This window comes from Solea senegalensis, linkage group LG8 (assembly GCF_019176455.1).
Source record: "Solea senegalensis isolate Sse05_10M linkage group LG8, IFAPA_SoseM_1, whole genome shotgun sequence".
Classification (NCBI taxonomy): Eukaryota; Metazoa; Chordata; class Actinopteri; order Pleuronectiformes; family Soleidae; genus Solea; species Solea senegalensis.
In genome coordinates, this window is record NC_058028.1 from 21,932,057 (window position 1) to 21,955,984 (window position 23,928).

The following is a 23,928-nucleotide window of genomic DNA, read 5'->3' on the forward strand; positions in this document are numbered from 1 at the left end:
ATGCATCTGAACATCCTGTCTCATGTAGTCAGCACAATCAATTTCAATATCCCCTGTGAAAGCAAAGAAACACTCTAATAAATCAACTTCACCTGGTACAGCAGACCACTCAGCAACTGCATATACAACAATGAATGGCACTACTAATCAGTAAAGTGACAGGCTGAGAATCACAGATGAGTCAATCTGCTTGTGACAAGACGTGGGTGTTCTAGGCGGAGCTGAATCTGTGTACGTAAGTGCTACTGGTCGACATCAATTTGTGGGACAAACGCAACACCACGGCTATCAGTGTTGTTATCTCAGAGGACACGTCAAATGAAGTTAGCATGTAGGTACATTAAAGATTAGCCATTAGTCGATAAATTGATATTAAGAATTTATTAATTATCCATTTGTCTGCATCTCACATACAGTTATGACTTGGGGTGCATTCACACTAGCCCTCGAACCTTAGTTTGCTTGCTCTGAAAGTTTTTTTGGGGAGATGTGAATGTGCAACCGAACTCTGATGCGCACCAAAGAAGCGAACGCTGGTCCATCTAAAATATAAGTCCTGGTTCGCTGTGAGTGAACCAAATTCAGGAAGAGGACTACAACGCAGAGCACTGTTAGTAAACACAACCAAGGCATATGTGCTCTCATGTGGCGGAAACAGAAGTTGTCCTGCATTAACCGATAGATGAGTGAGTTTTCTTGTTCATTGTCTTGTCTTGTCTTGTCTTGTCTTCTCCTTCAGTAATTCTTGATGCCTCATGCAAGGAGGGGAATACGTCATTCAAAAGGTTTGGTTCGTTTCACTTAAGTGTAAAAGTGTGAAAGCAAACTGGGACCGGCTGAATGTTGCAACCCCCAATCGTACCGAGTCTAGCGGACTATTAGGTTTGAAAACGACCTTACACAGCAGAGGATGCACATTAACCAAAGGACAAATATAATTAGCAAGTAAAGAAGCAAAAATGCCCGAGAGTAAAGCAAACTGAAAAGGCCTCTGAGCTGCACCCTCACTGGGACATACTGCTGTGACTCAGGCAGAGGAAAGAGCAGCTTCAGCCATGATGCTACTGCTTGTGGAGTACTACTCTTCACATTCATCCAACAGTGCTGAAAACAGACGTAAAATAGAAACATTTCTTGACAAACTCTCTCCTTTGGTTACAAACCTCATTGACTGGTGGGAAGCGAACCATGTTTCCTGTAGTGAATTGGGTTAATATCTGTGTATCACACTCAGATCTGAGTCAGAATTTCACTGCAGCCGGAATTGACGACAGGCACGAGCGTCTATTTTAAGCAACAGCCTCATTGTTTATTTGGTTAACATAACTCATGTGCCACTAATGTACAATATTTCAAGTTTTGACAAAGAAAAAGACATTTATTACTATTATTATTATAATAATATTATCAAATATTGTTATTAACTAATTCAACGGTTAAGAAAGTTACACAAAATTAGCATGCTAAACAGCCATTCCAGGTTTGTTTCATGCCATAGTACCTTAATAAGCGACAATGGGTCACTGCAGAGTCAAGTCTGACCTAGGACCGTCACTGTAAAGGAATTTAAAGGAACGTTAAAGTGATTTAGAGTGGCTTAATAGCCAGTTTGCTACATGTGGCCTGCCCTCAGTAGCAAAGACACTATTTTCAGTGGCAAAGAAAGAGGTAATTGTAGTAGACATACACATTATATGACAAGTGTTTCAAAGAGTTAGGGATCCTAACTGTTCTTGGCTATCAAAGCTTATGCTGTCAGTCGTGCAAGGGGTTGTCTAAACTAGTGTTATTTAAAGAAATGGCAGACTCAACAAGTAAACATTCCTATGTCTTTTTTGTTGTTGTTCTTTAATTATTATTAACAAAAGCATAACAACTTCAATTCAATTTTCAATTAAATCAGAGGACAGCCAGTGTAAATAAGACCTACCCAATGTAAACATCATGCTACCTCACAAACAAAATACACACACTGCTGTGTTTGTTTAACTAAGCTAAGCTTTTGTGCAATCAGCTACAGTGGTTGGGAAACACTACGTTCTGATTTGGGGTTGCAACTTCACAGAGAGTGCGTAGGTTGCTAAACTGTGAGGTTGTTGTGGATTAATGAGGCCTTGCAAGCATCCTTTTCTCCATAGTAACCTTCAGCATACATCCAGACTCAGTGTTTCTATTATGTAATTGAGTTACCTGGAGCCCACTCAAGGACTCAATTATTAGATGGCAGGTAATTCATTAAAAATTGCTGTTGTCAATCAAGACGTTTCAGATTGTGTGTTGTTTGGTCCATGGTCTATCTATGTCTTTGTCTATCTCTATGTCTGTGTCTATTTTTTTTTTGTCATTTGTGTGAAGCAACAGCATTACTCAAACTATGTTCCTACAATGCAATGCATTGTTCTAAAAGCTTCTGGGAATAAACAGCAACCAAATATTGTGGGTAGTTCTAGAATTTAGACCCATCCCCTATGACAAGTTAAGAAAAAATGTAAACTTGTGATCTTAAAATTAAATATAATGGGATACTGACATAGTAGTTATCATCAAGATGACTGCAATACATGATCGACAAGAGTTTCACGTCAGTTAAAATGTTTGGGGAGAAACAGGAGAAACCCAGAAAAACAATTCTGGAAGCAGCATCTCGTTCCACTTTGCTACTATACAATAGGTCCACTCTTTCCCTCCACACAAAGAAGACACATCAAGTCACCAAGGAAACGTGGCCAGTGTGTGTGGGTGGTCACAAAACCTGCTGAGTAAGAACTCGGCTCTTCCTGGACACTGCTCATGAACAGCCATTTTTCTTGTTTCCCATCAATTAGGATTTGACTGCATATGTCACATTAATGACTACCTATCAATGTAGGTAAAATGAAGAAAACAACCTATCTGCAAGCTGTCAACCTTGTTCTATTTGTGGAGGTTTGATGAGTATAGGCCCCCGCATCAGGAAGTCCTTGAGTAGCATTCTCTTTTTGGAGGGATCCAATGAATATGGGCCTTGATCTCCAGTTGAAACCTTGGCTGGCCACAGCAATGAGACAGCTGTTTGAGTCTGTGTAATAACTGTGATGCAGCGCTGCGTGTTCTTTTCAGACAAGGAAATGAGAGTGTAAGTGAGCTGGAGTCCAACTGATCCAGCACTGCAGCTGTGGAAGCCAATCCACTGAGAAATACTGTGAATTCAACTGCATGAGAGTATTTTTCCCTTCAGACCACCTGTACAGAGCAGATGTGCTCCTGCCACCACCACAATACAAGTCCATGCCTCTCGTTGCACACTGGAAACTTTTTTTCCCCCCACTTTAAGACAACTGATACAAAGCGTTTTCTTTTACACACGAGCCAAGTATTTACAATGTTTACATAAAATACTAACAAGCAATTATCATGTCACTCAACAATGTGGGATGTTGCAGTTATAAAAAGTAACACTATTATGTGAAAATAAGAGTAGAAATATATATATATATATATATATATACATATATACATATATATATATATATATATATACACACATATACATATATACACACACACACACACACACACACACACACACACACTGTATATATACATACATACATACATACATACATACATACAAAAACACATTATACAAGTAATATTCACTAAATTTAGACCACATCTGCAGGCCACAACACAATAAAGTGCGATTTGTGATTTCTGACAAGATCTAACCATGGAAATGCAACAATTAATCGATTAGTAATCAACTACTAAATTGATTGCCAGCAATGTTGATATACGATTAATCAGTAGGGATGCATTGATCCAATATTTGTATCAGTATCGGTCCTGACATTGAAGAAAATTCTAGATTGGGTATCGATGACAATGGGCCAATCCATAGCGGCCGATCTATTCAATCTAATTCTATGCTGTGCGCTGTGAGTGTCATTGTGGAGCAAGCAATGTACCATGCGGAAGCCCACATTGTTTTCAAAATGAAGCAAGCGAAAGGATCAATTAGCTGGAAATTTTTCACACTACCTCAGCCAACAAACTCCACAGCTACTTGCAATACCTGCGCAGTAAATGTTCCGAGGGGCGGTTGTAAAACTTCAGGTTATGAACACAATCAACTTAATCAAGCACCTACAGAAATTTCACACCAGAGAGCATGCAGAGTTCATTGAGCTGAATAAACAAAAAGATATTAGAGAAGATAAAAGCTGTCAAAGCTCTGAGTTTCACTACAGATATCTGGAGCTGTGACGTTTCCCCCGTGTCACTTTTAAATTTAACAGCACGCAGGATGAGAGTTAACGAATGAATCACTAATTGCACTGACTGAACCATTTCAAAGAGGTTTTGTGCCTGTCTATTTTTACATGTTGTTTGATCAAGCTAGAGGAGCTATTGGTTTTATTGGTTTATTCGGGTGCTTTTGTGTTGGATGTTAAAATCATTTTTGTACTAGACCATTAACAAATAACTGACTGTTTATTTTGAATGTCTATCAAGCTTGTGAAGCTATTGGTTGATTTAAGATTGCTGTACTAGTGCACTGTTATTAAATAAATAAGTAATTCAATACATTTATCTGTTTATATGTTTTTTTTTTTAAAAAATAGTAAAGAAATGTTGAAGTCAAGTCTGATGTTGCCTTGCACAAAAGAATGATCCCAGTCTTTTCCTCACAATGAGACATATCGTTCGGTATTGGGCCAATTCTAAACCTCAGATATCGGTATAGGGTATTCTGTGATTGTGCATGTTCAGATTTCTTTGCTCTGTGACATTAAAAAAAAATACCTTTATGGTGTCAAAAAAACAGTATGTTTGAGGACGTCGCCGTCTTAGGGGTTCGGGAAGCCATTTGATATTTTACATAATGTCAACTAATCCACTTATCAAGAAAATAATGGACAGGTTAATGGATAATGAAAATAATTGGTTGCAGGTGTAGTACGACTGGAAAATAATGATTATCACAATATAATATTCTTTAAAAGCAACATAGCAGTGCTTTGTAGCCAATTATGTTCAGGCATTATGCAAACACACTTTGACATTGAATGTTTTACCATAGATGTTTCTGTGTTAGTCATTTTCTGCCCACAGACGTTTTACCTGTCTGACAAAATATCAAAACTATTTTATCATACTGATGTTTTGGCTCTACTTTTGTTGTATGTGGAAATGTAACGTGTCACAATAACATCCTCTTTGGCATGAGCTCGACCACTGTGACGACCTAAGTCTGCATTCACAGGCCAGAACAGTCACACTGTCACATTAGACCACATTAGTCCACATTAGAGGAACCCTCAGACCAAAGTAGTTTAATACTGCAGTTGAATCAGCGTCAGGAAAAGAGTATATGTCATTGTAAGTTAACTTAATTTTATGGTCCTCTGTCCAATTCTGTGTCAAACTGCATCACTAAACCTGCACATTTTACCTAAAAATGTTAGGAGCTAATAAATAATAATCACCGTCATTAGTATTAGTGTGATTACCATTAAAGCACTAAATCAAAATGTACCATGACCGGAGTCATTTGGAAGGAAAAGGTCGGTTGAGGACACGTTAGAAGTTGAATTCCTCTAAAATGTCGCGTCTCCAGTGGAAGAGTTACATCTTTAAGATGATGAAAAATGTCTTGCTATTATCTTCGAGATACGATGGTGAATAAACGGAGCAGATTTGTGTCGGACAGGCACCGAGGGCGGCACGTAACGGTGCTATCTGTCAACGCACATTATGATACGGAGTAGATTCATGTGAAACGGGCTCCACTGGTGTGTTTTTCTATGAGCCTCGTACATTTCACAGCCTTCACTGCCAACATGCCCAACACCAGCAATTACATAACAGTCACTAAAAAAGGAGGAGTAGCTGTGTCCAAGCTAAAAAAAAACAACAGAAAACGACGAATTGGGCTTTTCCAACAGAGTCGTGCCACAACGTACGTTCACAGCCGCTGCTCCTGGGCTAAAGGGAAGGAGAGGAACATTGCAACAGAACCACAGCGTGAAAAAAAACCTACCCACTGCTGCTGATGCGGCGCAGGAGACTCGGGTTTCTCGGTGAAAAAACTTCCAGTGAAACCAGTGCGAGCGTCCGGGCAGTCCCGCCGTCCTCCACACTTACTTTCCGGGCATTTTCTCTGCACATTCACGGCGTCAGTTTCACTGAGGGCAGGCTTGTTGAGCTCCTTTCACGTACGGTCTGTGGCGATAACGATATGAAGCAGACGGCTACAACTTAATGCTCTCCGGTGATGAAAGACATGCTGTGATTGGTCCAGATTCAGAGGGCGTTGTGTGTCGGAGATGCTGATTGGTCCATACGGCTTTGGGCGGAACAACATTAGATTTAAAAGCACAGTACATTCAGGTTCGCTACGTAACATTCAATTAAATCATCACCTCTGGAGATATTGATTTTAATTAAAACGTTATGCAAATAAATCATTTCGACTCGGTGTCTTTTGTAGACATCAGGAGAGAACACCACTTTTTGTTTCCATTTTCCACGAATTGAAGTAAAAGATGATTGATTTCTAGCGTATATGCAAACAAAATACCTGTTTCTCTCAGTTTGTGTATGTATGAGCTTTAATGCCAGTTTTATTCAATCTGTCTTTTATTGATTATTCTGTACAGCATTTTGTTCCACTTTACTGTATTTGTAAAGTTTACAAATAAAGTTGGATTTAATTGGCTTTAGTATATTATTGTGTTTAATTCCAAACAACACTCACCTAAATAGAACAAAGACGTAATTAACATTCTTAATTACACATTTACCTTTCCTGCTTTGTCAAGCCACATGTCTGCCATGAGCCATTGCTGACATCGAATTAAGTATAGATTTTGGCCATGTTGTTACTATGAATGATCTAAGTATGTCACCAACACATCCTCTTTTCCATGTCGAACACTCTGATTTGCTAAGACAAAAGTCAAATTGCACTCACAGGCCAGAACGCTGTCACTCTGTTACCTTTTCAAGTTAAAATAGGTCAGAGAAACTGTTAATAAACCTTTATAATTGTTGTTGTTATTATCATTAGCACAATCATCATCATTATTTTCTATCTATAAGAATTGCTTGATAAAATCTTCCCTTGACTCTGATGTCTAAATCAATTGCAGACCAACTGTATATCCAACAAACCACCCAATTAACTTTTCATGGCTTGAGACTGTAGACACTAATCCTGCTTAATCTCAATTCATTTGACACCATCAATCACAACATTTTACAACAGAGACTGGAACATGTTATTGGGATTAGTGGAAGTGTAATAACTGTGATACAGTAATGCAGTGTTCCAAACCTCATCCTCTCTTTTCCTGCACGCAGAAAGACCCTTGCTCCGAGCCCTGGTTGTGAGCCCTGGTCTTCTCTCTATCAAGCAATATTATTAGAAAGCACCACATAAATGAATTACTTTACTTTTAATTACATTTAAAATGTGATGACACACAGGTGAATTTATCTATGCAGTGAGATTAAACTAACCAGGATGTTAAAGTTCAGGAGTGTTTTAAAGATTCAACTCACTATGGAGTACATTAACAAAACATGATCTGATCATGAAGCCACTTTGCATGGCACTCCCCAAGTTGCCATTTCTACTGTATGACATCTTGGTGTTATTTTTAACTTAGAGGATGATGTAAAAAATAATAATAAAAAAAATAAAACCACGTTGAACCATGTAATTTTTACCTTTAGACTGGACCAATCTAACCTTGTGTCATGTGAACGATGAGCTCATGTTTCTGAACCAACATTTCATTACTTATGTCTACAGATGTAGTCATTGTCATTTGGTATCACAACGTCGTTTGACATTTGGACTAATCTAAATGCACACAACCTTCGGTCTGGTCAGTTTGGCAAAACATTCCATTTTAACTTTTTTTCCTGTAGAGAATATAGCCATTTTGTACAGAATAGTTTTTTTTTCTGGGGGACTAGAGTGCGAGTGTGTGAAAAGCCTCCAGTTACTTCCCTCTGTCTTTTGAAATGAAACAACAGCATCCACTTCTAAACTTGCATCATCACAGACAATAACACACATCATAAAATGGCAGTTCAGCCGAGACATCAGACAATATCAGGTGATTTTATGTGCTGGAATCTGTCTGGCTCAGTAATAGCCTACTGAATATATGTCTGCTGTACCTCAACAGACTTTAGAATAAGTCTGACCATTACACAAGTTGACCTCTCTTCAATATCAGATTGGTCACATTGAGGAGACAAAAGCCCCTCAGCAAGCAAACACAGTTATCTTTGCCTGAAGGTCAAAGACAGAGTGAAGCAGTTGGACTAAAAGCACACAGGGCTTCAGGGGGTTAATGGGGGTTGCGATCAAGCCTCTCACCACATTACAGATTACTTTACTGTGTCGCAAATATTTCTCATGGCACTGGGAGCTTTGAAGGCAGCAGCACAGAACATAGCCAATGATCAATGATGCCATTATTGTGGATGCTCTGGTTCAAGTCACAGTGAAGAGTCAACAGAAACCAGCACTCAGCATCTCTAGCAGGGTTCAATAGTGCATGTGAACTGATATGAGAGGATGCAGGGAACACTACATACTGAAGTGCACACTTTGGGGCATTATTGCAGTGCATGGTAGAAAATGCAGCTTTTGTTGCAGTTATTCAGTACATCTAAGTCTCAGCTACATAATGATGAGCATTCAGGTTTTTTTGATCCTCATGTCTCATTATTTCTTTTCTACATACTCCCTGGTAGGCATATTATTTTAAGCTGGGGGGTTATTTGCTTCATTTGTGTACAGACAATAAGTAGAAGACAGGAAATAATGATGAAAGCAGACAAGCAGTAAAGATCCATCAAACCACTCAAACCAATGATTAGCTGCCCAAGGCAATGTATGTACCATTCAACTGTCACAAAACCCTGACGACCCTCATTTAAAGCCCATATGACAATAATATCCTAATAATAATAATGATAATTTTTAGAGGACAAGTGCAAAAACACTGAAAAGGAACTCGATTAGTCAAGCAGGAACCTCCACCGTATCACATGTCTTGAAATCTGATATTTAGATGAATATTTAATGACATATTGATCCATGCAAACCAGATGTATGGCTAGTCATCGGACAGTTGACATCTTAATACCGCTAAATAAGTGCTCATTACCACTGAGTGTTAATTGCAACGACACTGCGTACTTTGATATGACAGTAAGGTTCGGCCAACACTCCCTCAAGACTCATCTATGGCAGAGCAGTAACTGTGCACACTGGGTGCTCAGTGTCTTCTCAAGGTGTGGGGAAGAACAGCAGGACTGCCATGTACACCAGGGCAGGAAATGAGTGCCTTTGAAATTGTTTAAATTGCCCTTGAACTTTGCATAAATTACATCATTTGAAAGTCAACAATGTCCACTTAGGAATGTGTCCCTGTCCCTTCCTCCGACACTTGCCCACAGCATTATTTGCCATAGCAGCAAGATCAGCCATCCTTATGGCATTGCTGAGGTAATGACTCTAGCCCCAGTCAAGGTCGAGCAGGCCTTCTCCTTGATGAAATGCCACTGGAGAAACCAAATGAGCACAGACACCCTGAACCAACTGAGGGAGCAGCAGTGGAACCGCTGGTTCACATCAGGACATAAAACCAGACATAAGCAAAAATCATCATGCCGTATGGAAAAAAGAAAATCACCTGCTGCTGACATGACAGGACGTCCAGGATGTTGAATGTTTGTAACATTCTGATATCCTCAACCTTAATCTTCACATGGTCGACAGAAAATACAGTATTACCTTTCACATTCCAGTCTAGTGTTGTGAAAGGTGTGGAGCTGGTAATATGAGCTAGTAGGTTGCTGTATTCATAAAAGAAAATCACATCAGAGAGGGCTCTTGTTATTACCTTTGCCTTACCCTGCATATGTGTGTGTGTGTTTGCCAAAGTTCTCTGTGTTTACTGTGTACACAGTACGTAATAATGTACAGTGACATTGCAGTGTCCATATGGTAGATTTTGAGTAATGTTAAGTTCATTTATTTCACACCAGTCATATTTTTTTTTACAGTTGTTTTCCACAAAAGAGCCGAAGAAGCAAATACACTTTAAACCTTTCAAACTTCTCAAACCTGTTTCAGGTCCTGCAGAAAAGTACAATTACTGCCCAGGACTTGCCTCTGCTGACAAAAAGTTTCTGTCTACAAGTTTTTTCCAGACTTCCACTTAACATGTTAAATATACATGTTTAAGCTCCGGTACAGACCCTCTACTGCCCCCTGTGGATCTCCTCCTACTGACTCTCCACACCAGGTTTATTTTTGGCAGTAGAATCCACCTTTGAAACATCCGTTGTTTTCAATATAGTGCTTGTCTTGTTTTTTACCATTTTCAGTAGAAAATATACACTGTCCTTCCTTGTTTGCACAGCAACACATACAAAGTGCTGCTGGATGAGCAGTTGTTGATTTTGAAATTTGTCTTCAAGCTTAAGCCCTTAATTTGTTTCCAAAACACTTGATTCATGTTATTTGTTGAAATCCTCTTCACATCCTGAAAGCATTTAATGAAGAAAGCTTTCTGGGGGAAGGAGGAAACTAATACAAATCTGAAAAAGCTTACAATAGCAGGCTATACAGCAGCTATTAAATCCCACTCCCTCCTCTCAGTCCTTAAAACACAGAGAGACACAAACACTGTCAAAAGCTGAGTGGAGGAGAGAGCACTGTGAGGACAGCTTCACTCATATCGACTGATTCATATCTGAATCACCTGTAAACGTACTTAAAGCAGCGTAGGTAGACAGACAGGTCGCTTCAAGACTTATAAATAAATAATAAATAAAATGATAAAACTGTTGCAGTGCTATGTGTAACACCTTTTATAATTAGCTGTCAGTTGTTTCCTGTTAAAAGCCAAAAACGATCCAAAACCCAGAGAAGCAGAGGAGGCAGATACAAACTGCGAAACATGCAGGCAGCACAGCAACATTCACAAAGATTTGATGTAATGTAATAATGTATTACAGCACTGATGTTATCTGACGTACTGACAGTGAGTACTATGTTAGAGAAGAGTGAATCCAGCACAGGGAGCTGTATAGATGCTCTGTTAGCAGGAACAATCTAGCTTTGGGTTCTGATCAAAAAGGCTCTTTTGGAAATGCTTACTGGTCTATTCTTGCAGGGTAGAGTGGCACAAACACGTAACCATGGTAACTGTACGAACAGGTGGTGACAGCTGTTGCCTCAAATCGCTACGACAGTAATAAAAAACAAAAAAAAGACATTGTTATCAAGTATAGTGATTGCTGTTTATGGCTCAAACAACCTCGAGCATTTTGTTTATTACTCACTTAAACTTAATTTGACAGAGAACGATAGTAAATGCTGAAAGGTCTGTTTTCTACTTTTGACGATCACTGGAAAAGATTTGCACAAAAGTTTTTCCATTCTCACCCATTCATACACTGCATCTACATGCAGCCCTACTTCTATCACACATCATTCTCACCCATTCACACACTTGCTGGCACGGACATCGGGAACACATCAGCATTTAGACAAAGGGAGCCGGGGATCGAACTGCCAAGTTTCCAGTTAAAAGACAACCCACTCTACCTACTGAGACACCGCTGCCAAAGGAGCCTCATTCATCAGACCATCAGTCAAACTGTCTGTAAATTGAAATAATTCATTTCTGTGAATCGTGTACAATCTTGGAACACATCGGTTACATCTAGAGACATATTAGCCTTTAGGGGCAACAGCAGTGGCGTGCACATGCATTTGGGAGGACGGGGGCGAACATTACAAGGGCACATACTGCAAAAAAAAGGGGTGTTCTTGTAAAGAAAGAGCCGAGCCTGGTCAATCTACGCTCCTACCCTCACATGGTCACGAGCTGTGGGTGGTGACTGACAGAACGAGATAGAGACAAAGTGGATGAAATGGCCGTCCTCCGCAGGGTGTCTGGGCTCTCCCTTAGAGATAGGGTGAGAAGCTCGCTCATCCGGGAGAGACTCAGCGTTGAACTGCTACTCCTCTGCATTCGGAGGAGCCAGATGAGGTGGCTTGGGCATCTGGGTAGGATGCCTCCTGGACACCTCCAGGTGGTGAGGCGTTCAAGGCATGTCCCACTGGGAGGAGGCCTCAGGGAAGACCCAGGACTCACTGGAGAAATGATGTCTCTTGGCTGGCCCGGGAACGCCTCTGGATTCCCCTGGAAGAGCTGGACGAAGTGGTCGGGGAGAGGGAAGTCTGAGCTTCTCTGCTCAAACTATTACCCCCACGACCCTGACCTGAACGGTGGAAGATGGATGGAAGGGCGCCCATAGGGAACACACTTGCAAGGGCATCTTGTAGTGCACTGCATCACTTTTCTCCACTAGAAAGACACTCCTTTAGAAACTATCAATCTTTTACATTTATTTGTCCCCCTCCAATCATTTTCTTTTAAAGTGCAGCACCAAAATCCTGCAATCAGACTGAGGGAAAATTAGGATAAGGGTTTATGACACAATTACCTGCAATCACTTTCCGATTGGCTCTTGTCAGTCACTTCTCGGCAATCGTCCCACGAACAAAATACTACATTGATGTGTACCTTCACTTTCACCCAGATTCACGAGCACTGCACAGTATCGGTAACTTTCAGTACTTTTTGCCTTTTTTGGATAGACAACATGATGCTGAAAAACAACAAATACTCTCAAAAGATGGTTCAATATGATTGGATGGTGTAATCTGGTCTGTAATGTCGTTGTGTTTCGACCTTCAGGGCCACCGTACAATGAGTGAGAGTCAGAGTCCAGAATATCAGATCACATAACCGGTCCAGCACAAGGGCCGACACTATCTCTCCACCAACTGTCAGTGCAGTTCTTTTGGCAGGATGAGGTTTGGATAAAACGCCAAAAAAGTCAAACAGAGAATCATAGAATACAGATAGAGCTCATGTTTCTTCCACTGATGTGATTGATTTAAACCAAAGTTGTGTTTGGCCGGGCAGTGATGACTGCAGGAAGCAGGACATTAACATGATTGATGGAGAATTTCTTATTTTTATTCTTTTTCTTAGAATAAGTGATGTAGCCCGTTGTAAATTGTTTCAAAACGATTCATATTTCGAGGAATAACTGTAACAGATAGCTGAGTCTAGGGTAATGCTACCCCTAACTTAGAGTGTGGAGAGGAAACAAGAGCAAACAAGAAGTGGTTTAACACACAGAGAGCATATTTAGGTAGGTGCTTTTCTTGTTTCAGCTCACTGTCTCCTTCATCTCTTCGGGGTGCTTTAAGGGAGTTGGATAGGTGAAATAAATAAAAGCTGCTTTTTTAAAAACTGAAGGTGCATACAAGGGAGGAAAATCTCATTGGTATCTGCCCTCTCCTCTAGGTGGGGTGACTATTTACCCCCACGCACTGCATTGGCTCTCAGCTGCAGCAGACTGCACAGGGTGACTTTTCTTTCAGGCTCTGAAATACGCTGAATTCTCCGACCTCCACATACATTTACTGTTTCACCAGGTGTTTCCACAGGTTGCAGGCGTTGTCTTGTCCGGCTTTGTACCTGCAGCAACAAGTGTCTGTGTCTGATTTGGTTTCATTTACTTACACTCGTAATCTCTCGTCACGTCAGCTTAAGATACTGTAATTTGGCTCCGTTCAATTTAACGGCATTCAATACTTGCAACTCTGAAAGTACAGAGTTCGGTATACCCGTCCCTGGTTGCAAATGCAGGGATTGTACCATAAAGAGAGTCATAGAGCAGCAGCATAAAAGATATAAAAGGCATAGAAACATTTAAACACAGATGTGAGGTTACAGTTACGGCTGAGGTGCAGCTGTGATGATCATTTTATTTTTATTCAAATTAAGTGGCAAATGGAGTGAGGGTTTCAGACTAGATTCAAAACCTGCACTCTTCTGGGAGTGTGTTCCAGATATTTGGGACATTTTACTAACTCTCCCTTTCATTGTTGTCCATGGTTGTGTTCTACAAGGGGCAGGAGTAGAGGAGGTGCTCTGCCAGCCGCATCACAGACCTCAGAGCTCTGAGTTTTATCAGGTGCTTGTCCTCCCATGCAGCCAGACGATTTATTCTTCGGCTTTGCTCCGAGGAAGTTCCAGGGAGTTCCGCCGCTCATAACTTTCTTTTCCAGAAAACACAGTTCTCCAGTGTCTTGGATATCAGCCCCATCTTTGCAAGGTTATCCTTTCCATGGCAGGGTTGTGTCCATTTAAGTCAGTTTACTTCCACATTCACCTCTAGACAGTGGATTTTTTCTGGTTTCCAGGAGTTTTTTTGTAAAAGTTTGTGGGAATCTTCCTCAGTAAGGAGAGTCATCTTGAAGATGTGTCTGTAGGTGGAATGGAAAAATAGTGAAATTAACAGCTAAGCCCTCAGATACTTTATTTACATGATATCAAAAGGTTCTTATGGAATTACGAGCACTTTGTGTATCGTGTGAACATATGTCACTATTTTATGTTTATTATTAATACCATTCTTTGAAAATGCGACTTCTTCTTCCATATCTTTTGCAAAAATTGAAATGTAAGAAAATGAAGTGCAATCCTTGTGGCAATTTCAGTTTTTGCTGCTGCTGTTCTGCAGAGTGCCAGACTAAGCTCTTGAATGCCGTGTAGAATTTAGGAGCTGAGACTGAGCCAAACTGAGAGCCACAGACACGTGGCTCCAAATGAATCCGTGTCTGCTCAGTGTGTTAAAAGGCTATATTGCTATTTCACACTTTTTAGAGTCTAGGCTCATAATAATAAGTCATTGTTGTTTTTGCAGCTCATGTGACATCCACTGGCTCAGCGTGTCATGTGAACCACTGAGAGAATAGAATAGAATAGAATAGAATAGACTTTATTAATCCCCTTAGGGAAATCTGATCTGCTGCGTCTCGAGCATCATTTTGTTTTGAACACACAGGGAGCTTTACTATGGAGCTGCTACTGTGAGCTCTACATAAGTAGACCATTGTAGATCACTAATGCCAGGTCCTGCACATATTTCCCACTGAAAAACATATATGGATTCAGTCAACAGAAACATTAGAGTGCTTTGTAAATTGTGATGGAAAATCATTATTTTTAATGTCTTTTTTGCTGTGAGCTGTTTGTGACATGCAGGAAAAACAGAAGGTCAGGCATTCGCTGTCAGAGAAAAACACCAACACAGGCACGGGCAAAGAAAACAAAACAATATTCGCTGTAAGAGCATCATAATTACCCGTCACAAGTCAATGTTGTTGGACAACATGATCAGTGATGTTTTTTTATGAAAAGCTTTCATAATCCATATATCAATTATTGACCCTTTCAAAACTTAACTTGCTGCCAAATCCCTGAGCCGAGATTACGAGTTATTCATCAGCAGATGAACCGTACTTCAGTCTGAGTTTGTACACAAACAAGTCGATCATCGATTCACTGTCACCTGAGAGTAATGCATGGAAGCCGGCGTTCGTATTTACGTTTGCCTGTCATTTATGACGTGCCATGCGCCAACACTCAAGTGTTAAAATTTTAAAATGCTACAGTACTGGCTAATGGCTGGTGGGAGTGATGAAATACATTGCTGAACCATATCAATGCTGCACTCCATTAAAACATCACTCTTTGGTTTTCATCTCTTGGCCAGAGAGAGAGAGAAAGAGAGAGAGAGAGAGAGGGAGACACAGAGAGAGAGACAGGGCTGAATTAATGGCCATAATGGCCCGGGTGGAGACTGCTGCTTCACAATTTATGAGCAGGACAGCAAACTGTTACAACATTTTACATTATGCAAAGTGACTGGCATCAACTTTCTGACATTCATTTTGCTACAAAGAAGCTAACAAGCGGAGGAGCTGGACCTAATGCATTTACAGTTTAATTGGCCTTGACACTTTATTGTATTTCCTTCCCACTTTGGTAATGCTCTGGGGAGTTCTGGCCCAGGCTGGTGCCTCATTGGTGAAACTTGAGCTCAATCAGGACAATAGACTCCTCCAATAAGGACCCGCTGATTGTGCCGTGTCAGAGATTCTGCCTCCAAGATGACTTTGTGAGCGGCGGCTGAGCTGCAGAAAGTCGAATATGTCGTCCCGGACATGCTCATTAAGTCTGTCAGGGCCATGACGGATCACATCTTTGGTTGATGCTGCAGCAACTGATAGCCGGGAGATTAGAGGGGAGGATGGTGATTTTTTTTTGCTGCTTGGGCGTTTTTCTTCTGTCTTTATAGATTTACTGGACTGTTGTCAGTATTGGCAAGTAATGGCCCATGGAGAGCTTAATGGATTTACAGCTCTAACTTTGATTTATTATTCTACAGCGGCATGTGCTGACTTTACACCAGATAATATCCATCGTGACTAATTGCTTTTTTTTTTCCAGTTGTCCCTTTTTTTGCATGTTTTAGTCATGAGGACTGAGAAACGTGACGTCCATTAGTAAATCAGACAGCAACAGGTCTTATTTCTCATCTCACTCACTCATCTTCTTCTTTATCCTCCACATGAGGGTCGCATTGGTCACTGGTGCCAATCCCATAGGGTGAAAGGCGGGGGACACCTATGATGGCCAGTCCATCGTAGGGGCCACATAGAGACAAACAACTATCTACTCTCACACCTACAGTCAATTTAGAGTGTCCAATTTGCCCAATCCCCAAATCTGCATGTTTTTGGACGGTGGGAAGAAAACCGGAGAACCTGGAGAAAACCAAAAAAAGGTTGGGTTTGAAACATTTTCTTTGAGAATGTAGTCTAGGTTGTCTATAGTAACATCAGCAGGCTCTTCTGTACAGTAATCCCTGACGTGTGGTGGCCACACCTGGTATTGCAGGTCACAGCTGTACACTAGTTTAAAAACACAAGTCTGCAACAAGTCTCGCTATGGTTATAGTCCGACCACTCAGTTTAATTAGACTACTGTCCTTGTCCAAGTATGCAAGCACGAGTGGGGAATTGATTTATAGAATGAAGTGTCTGCTACACGAGGTGACTTCAAAGTATTGAATTATCTAATCTTACCGATCTTAAATTTGGTCCCTTCATCCCTCCAAAAAATGAATTTTGCCACATTTTTTGCCTCACAGTTGTTTCCGTCTGTGTCGTGGCTTCTTCTATTATTTGGAGGGTGGGAACTGTGTGACGTGCAGAGCACCCAGGCCCATTTGAACTTATACAGTACATGGAGATGTAATTTGACGCCTAATCAGTGTTAGTTAGAATCTCGATGTAGTGACATTTTTACATGTACAATCATGTACAATCTTCATGAAAGAAACAGCTGTTTAACAACCCCATGTCACAAAAAAAGACATTTCTGCACTAAGCTGCACTCACAATTACATTTCCTAAGGGACATACTTAGTGGTACATGGTGGCGATGTGTAACACAAGGCAGCAGACCACAGTTCCAGAGCGTCAAATGTCAAAAGGTCGTCTTCTGAGGAGATTTCAGTGGGATTTTATGGAGAGGACGTTGATTCCATGACGGAAAACCATGTTTCTAACAAAAGCACCACAAGGGGCTTAAAATACTGTTTCTGATTTCTGCACTCATCTGTATGAATGTAAAATAGTAGCATGCACCTTTTTGGATCAAAAAGCTTTTGGGCATGGAATGATTATTTAAAAGTGCTGCATGGGTGAATGTGACATGAAGTGTTTTGAGTGGTTTTTAAGACTGTAAGTGCTGTATAAATGCAGTCCGTGCACCGTGAACATTCTAATGTGACTTTAAACCATTAGGTTGGACCCATTAGGTCAGAGAACATTTGAAAAGTCTGACTCAGGAGGAGAAAACCTGAAAATGCATTAATGTCCTTTATTGAAAAGACTGCGGACGACATCTTGGAACACAAATATTTGTGGTCGTGTCTGCAGATTGATTCCCACGGGCAGATACAGTGTGTCCTTGAGAATGCTGACTCTTTTGCTCTTTTTTTCTTTTCCTACTTTCTATAGCCTCTTTGAAAATGAGCTGACACAGGAACCAAAATACTAGCAACAGCAGCAGCTGGTGACAAGTGAGTCAGATCTTTGCTCTCCAACAGCAACTCTGTTGTTCTGCCTTGCAGCAAAACACACGCGGCTGGTACATTCACAGGTTCCAGCATGTTGAAATATCATCTCAGTGCCCAACACAGAATCATAGTGTTTTATTTACAGCACCTTTCAACACAGAGTAAAAGCAGATACTACATTGTAGTATAAGGATATTAACAATACACAATAGAAAAGCATTAAAATAAAACACTTGTGTGATGTTTTCACCAGAGAGTTAGTGCAGTTGTTGAAGAGTAAAGGTTTTGTGACACATTTCAGTCTGCTACGGTTTCATATGGATGCACTGAAGAGACGGAAATTGACCTAATCCAGATGGGATGTAATGAAGGCATGTATCATGGAACTGAAGTGGGACAGAGAGACAGAGAGAGAGAGAGAGGCGGAGTCTTTTGATGTTTTTCAAATGGAAAGCTGCTGTTTTGATGATGTTTAATGTGAAATAGGTGGTGGAGCTGAGGACGACAGTCGGGATTTATTCACTTGAACTACAGAAGATGTGATTAAAATCAGGCCTGGACTGATTTCAATGAGGTATTTTACAGAGGCAATGATGACGCTTCAGTATCTACTGTATAAGACTGAGTTTGATGTATATCGCGGGCCACACGGTTGCTGTAGTAGTTAGCACGCTTGTCTTTGCAGCAAGAAGAACCGGATTTGTGACCCGGTCAGAACAAGGGTCTTTCTGCATGGAGTTTGCATGTTCTCCCCTCTGGGTTCTCCTGTTTCCTCCCACAGTCCAAAAACATGCAGATTTGGGTAATAGGCAAATTGGACACTCTAAATTGACTGTGAGTGTGTGAGTTGATGGTGGTTTATGTCTTTGTGGTCCTGTAATGGACTGGCGACCTTTTCAGGGTGTGAGATTAGCACCAGCGACCACCGCGAGCCACATGTGGAGGACAAAGTGGTAAAAGATGGATGGATGAATATTGCTCATCATCCAGTCCATCAGTTGAGCAGGTTGATAGGTTTAGTAGTCATTGAGTCTATGGTGAATGATCTGAGCTACTTCCCATAGAACTAAATCCCCTTTTTTCCAGCAGATGACGTTATTTTTGACAAATTTCCACTATTGACAAAGTATTTATGGCAAAGTCTCACCACGAGCAGAGGGGTAGGAGGTGGCGTGTAACAAAATGAGACATCCTCCAAAGAGCAGACCATTTAGAGTCAGAAGATTTGTTGCAGATTGTTCTAATGGCGACGTTCCAGTGTGTGTTTCATGAAGAGGACGATGACACTAAGAGAGGAAACATGATGTTTTCCCAGCTCATGCACATATATGTACATATTATGTTTACAACACACACAGTATCTTCACCTGTGAGTGGCTCAGACATGTGTATTTACCGCGTGACTGTGTCAGGAGATAAGACTGAAAGAATGTAACGGGAGAGACTTTTTCTCTCGCCACCCATCTGAACTTTGACCAAACTCCCGTTGAGGGATTTTCAACCAGACAGAGACAATTGTTAACTGTCATAACTTTTCCGCGTCAGCAAGTCAGTGAAGCGAAAGCACAGAGGGAGAGCTGGCAACGCACGATCAGTCATGGCAGCACACTCTGAAATCAACCCTCTGCTACGCACAAAAGGCCAAAGTACAGTAAACAAAGGAATTAATAAAGTGCGCCGTGAGTCACTCTTTGTGGACGTGTGGCGATGGAAGATGATGAACAGCTGGAGGTACAAAAATATCCACTGTGTTGCCACAGACCTTAAAGGCATAGTTCGGATTTTTGACCTTTAAGTTGTATATTGCACAGATGCCAGGAGTAGAGCGGATGCAACGTTGTTAAATCCTTTAACGAGATCTCGCCACGTGTGGGAGGCGAGAAAAGTACACTTAACACTTAACTAACAGCAAACATGCATGCATATGTTATGTTAACACGTTTGAACAATAAAACCGCTGCCCACGAGTATGTCAGATAGTTTGGGACTATTTTCTGGCCCGTATCACTACACGACACTGCACACGTCACGGTGTTTCACCTGTTTTAGTCAGAGAGAGTGAGGGAAATGAAAACAAACAAACATATCTGACGATAAAACTGACGAAGAACAACTGTGTAGAGAAAATCCAACGGGTTATCTTTATGCATACAGATGAGGAACTTTACCAGACAGAGAGAGAACAGGCAGAGAGAGAGAGAGAGAGAGGAGATGTGATTAAGGCCACGTCCAGACAAAAACAGTACAGAATGTAAACAATCTTTTTCTTTGCCATTTTCAGAAAATGTCCCCGTAAACACGGCATCGTTTCAGGAAATGAGTAAAAAATCTCAAGGGCACTTGATTTGCAACTGAAGACTGTGTCCATTTTTATCCACAGTCAGACAAGCATGGGACCACTGATGGACCATAATTACCATAATTATGTGACGCTTGTGCTATCGGAAATATTCCAGCGGTTTCTGAAAGCTGAGAAGTGAAGAGAGAATACATGGTTATTACGGTAATTTCACTCACGCTGTCACAGGAAGCCGGCGAATCAGTGTCGCGCCATAGTTTCCATTTTCTGGCCTGTTTTTGGACATCGAGACAAAGACTCAAACAAATGTCATTTTAAATATGTATTATACTGTTCAAATTTCAAATTGAACACGCAAAATCTGGTGTTTGTGTATAACTACTGTTTTTTTTTCTAAATAAAACTTTGTTTTTCTTGATTTTAAAGTGTTAATACACTATTTTACCATGCAGTAAATTGTACATAACTGTCAGATAAAGAGAAAAGTGAAAGTTATTCTGGGAAAATGGGCAAAAGCCCTCACTCACAGGACATTTTGTGGCCCTTTTCTGGTTAAAATAAGAAGGCGTCAGTGTTCAAGGGTTGAAGTTTCTGAAATGGAACACAGGATATTTGAGGAACTGCAGTTTAATGCGCCGCTATTCTTACAGCAATAAAATCACATTAACCACTCATGGTCTTTCAATGTTTTCAATGTTCTGCAGGTATTGCTGCTGCTGCTGCTGCTGCTGCTCCCCCAGAATTAAAAGAGCGGTCATATTTTTAAATGTATCCCACACAGCTCAGCCCACACACTTGGCAACATCTGACGCGACTGCACAAAAAAACATTGGGAGCAGAATTATAAGCCCATAAAGATGTCAGTTCCGTGTCCTTGTCCTGGTTGCCATGACAGCGAGGCAGTCGTAATTGTTGGCTTTTTGTCGTCGCCCATAGCAGTTGCTCCTGGTAATTACTACACGGTATTAATCAGATGAGAGTGTGAATATAGGACACATGAAAACAGCATTTTCTGATGTTTGGATTTTGGATGAAATTTGCCAAAACACTCATCACAGATGTATCAATATTCAAGTAAACATAGAATCCATTTTTAACCTTATTCATTTCTGTATCCTCCTCAAGTCATGTTCCCAATGTCATGGTATTTTTGCACTATTTCTCTCAGAGAATTCCTTCATCCACCACATTAATTTCTTCATATCTCGAGATGCTGGAGAATAAGAAGCTTCTTCTCGAATGACTTCTCATCTCTGTGCGTCGTACATACGACCCGCAAAGCACAAAATGACACATTTTCCATTCAAATATTGACACATTTACGTCACATATTTAACTCTGATATGGATCAGATATCAGAGCGGCTGACGGAAACACGGGAAATCCTGTCCCAGGTAATCACGGACGTTAAAAGCGTTTGTTCAACAACCTTCATCAGAGCGGATCGATGTCCTGCCGACCAACAGTGGCACCATCTGTCCACACAGCTTATCACGACATGTACATCACGAGTTGGCAGGTGGAAAATAACGGTGAACTTCCATCGCAAACCAGTCAATGCTTCACGGTTCATTGCACATACATGGTACATTGAACTGGAGCTGGACAAACCATCTGTTACATGAAGGGGTACGATATTTCACACAGACGTGTTCCTTGCAGTGCTGATACACACAAATTACATATTTTTGGCCTTGTTGATGAATAATTCAATATTAAGCTTTCAGTATAATGCAATTCAGATCATCTGAGAGAAAGTGCTGGACCCTCTCTGGTCTCTGTTAACAGTCTTGAGGAAATCTGGCCTTTTTAGCGAAGACGCTGTTCAATACTGAGCAGATACGCATGTATGACCCTTCAGGGTAAAGGTCACTACACAGTTGCACAACTCGGGAGACAAAGTGAGGATTAAACAAACTTTTATTTTGAAAGTGCAACAACAAAAAGGCTAAAGCTACAAACAAAATCACTCTTTCGAGGGAAAAACTATTAGAAAGAACAAGGGCTTGACAAAGTACAACAAAACAAAAGTACAAAAACCTGACATGGAGCAAATATGATCATTCCTGACAAGATAAAAGTGCAGGAGTTACGCTGCTTCTCTGGTTCACAAGACAAGACGAACTGGACACACGCAGACCATAATATACACAAGGTGGGGAACAGGTGGAAGCAATCAGGGCGGGGCAAACAATCAGACTGGCAGGAAACAACAAGGGGAAGTTACCTGAAACGAGAGGAGAGAGAAATTTCAAAATAAAACAGGAACCAACATTGACACAAGACAGCAACTAAACACCACCAGCTTTCTTGTTGTATGCACATTTTTGACTTGATTTGATTTAAATTCCTCTAAGTTGTGTTCAGGACATCTATGACGAGGAGCATACTGGAAATCAGACTTTTACCTGCACAGTTCTAGAGAAATTCAAGTTAAATAGTCCTACATTGGCTCTTTTCAATTGAAAACATTCTCAAATTTGCCTAGTCATAGAAGTAAAAGTAAATTAAAATTGAGGAGTTGGAATAGAGTAACAGTGGTTCAGTGGTAGAGCAAGTTGTCTTTTATCTGGAAGGTTGTGGGTTAATTTCCCAGGGTCTACTAGTTTATATTATGCCAATGTGTCCTTGGGCAAAACTGGAAAAACTGTAGTGTAAAGCAGCTTTGAGGGCTCATCAAGCCTCAAGAAATGCTATAAATACAGAGCATTTACCAACGCTTCTGCCTCTGATTGTATTTGGGAGTTATGAAGATAGTAAAAGTTGATAGAAATACAAATAGTTTGTTCTTAAGTACAGGAACAAATGACGACACTGTGAATGTCCCTCTTCCTTCCTTCCTGTGTCGCTGCACTGAAGGTTAACCAACCAGCTAACCTTGGTTCCATGTGAGCTGTTTACAGGGCATTGAAGAGTTGTTTGGATTTAGATATCCAGATTATAACACGTCCACTGGTGTTTTCGTTGAACTTTTAGAGCACGGTCAAACTCCTCCATATACAACTCTGACCTGTCCCAGGGACACTGATGTACTTGATTACTTATTTTCCTATGTGTGAAACTAACTGTGAGATTTAAGGTGAAACTAAAACTTCCAAACCCAAGAGACAGACTCACCTAGATAGAATAGAGTCATGAGTAATATCCTTAATTGCTTCTGCTTCTTGTGTCAGCCTTGAGACGGGCGTGCTGTGAGGTTACTGGAGGACGTTTGCTTCTCTCGGGGAGTCAAACGAGTGCAGGGATTTTCAGTGGGACTGCTGAGCCAGAGCTGATCTTCTGAGGAGCACGAGCATGAAGCGAAACAGCTGCTCGGTGATTTACAGCGCAGGGCCTCCAAGAAAAAGTCACACACAAGACAAACAAAGCAATAACACGGCGCGTTGTCGTGACAGAAACATTAATGATGAAAGATTTTCCAGAAAACACTGGAGGTCTGACATCCTACAACAATAAAACACAAGCAGTGGAGAGCAGCGAGCGTTCCAAGAAGAATGGAGAAGGATAAACACAGGACGAATTACAGTCACAGCTTGGCCCCCTTAGAGGTTACATGTTGATTCTGGATCTTAATGTCAAGGGGTTTTTTTTTGGGAATGAGA

At 40.8% G+C, this 23,928-nt stretch overlaps 1 protein-coding gene across 3 annotated transcripts in view; it reads right to left on the minus strand.

Moving 5' to 3' along the window:
• Positions 1-6,230, minus strand: part of tpst1 (tyrosylprotein sulfotransferase 1) — a 36,341-nt gene extending 30,111 nt beyond the window's left edge. Inside the window, exon 1 of one of the 3 annotated variants that reach the window (XM_044032044.1) lies at positions 6,027-6,230. The gene's annotated coding sequence lies outside the window, so the exon portion shown is untranslated. Of the gene's footprint in view, positions 1-6,022 lie in introns of all 3 variants that reach the window. The other 2 variants (XM_044032043.1, XM_044032045.1) reach the window with 2 other exon arrangements.
• Between the last annotated feature and the right edge of the window lie 17,698 nt (positions 6,231-23,928).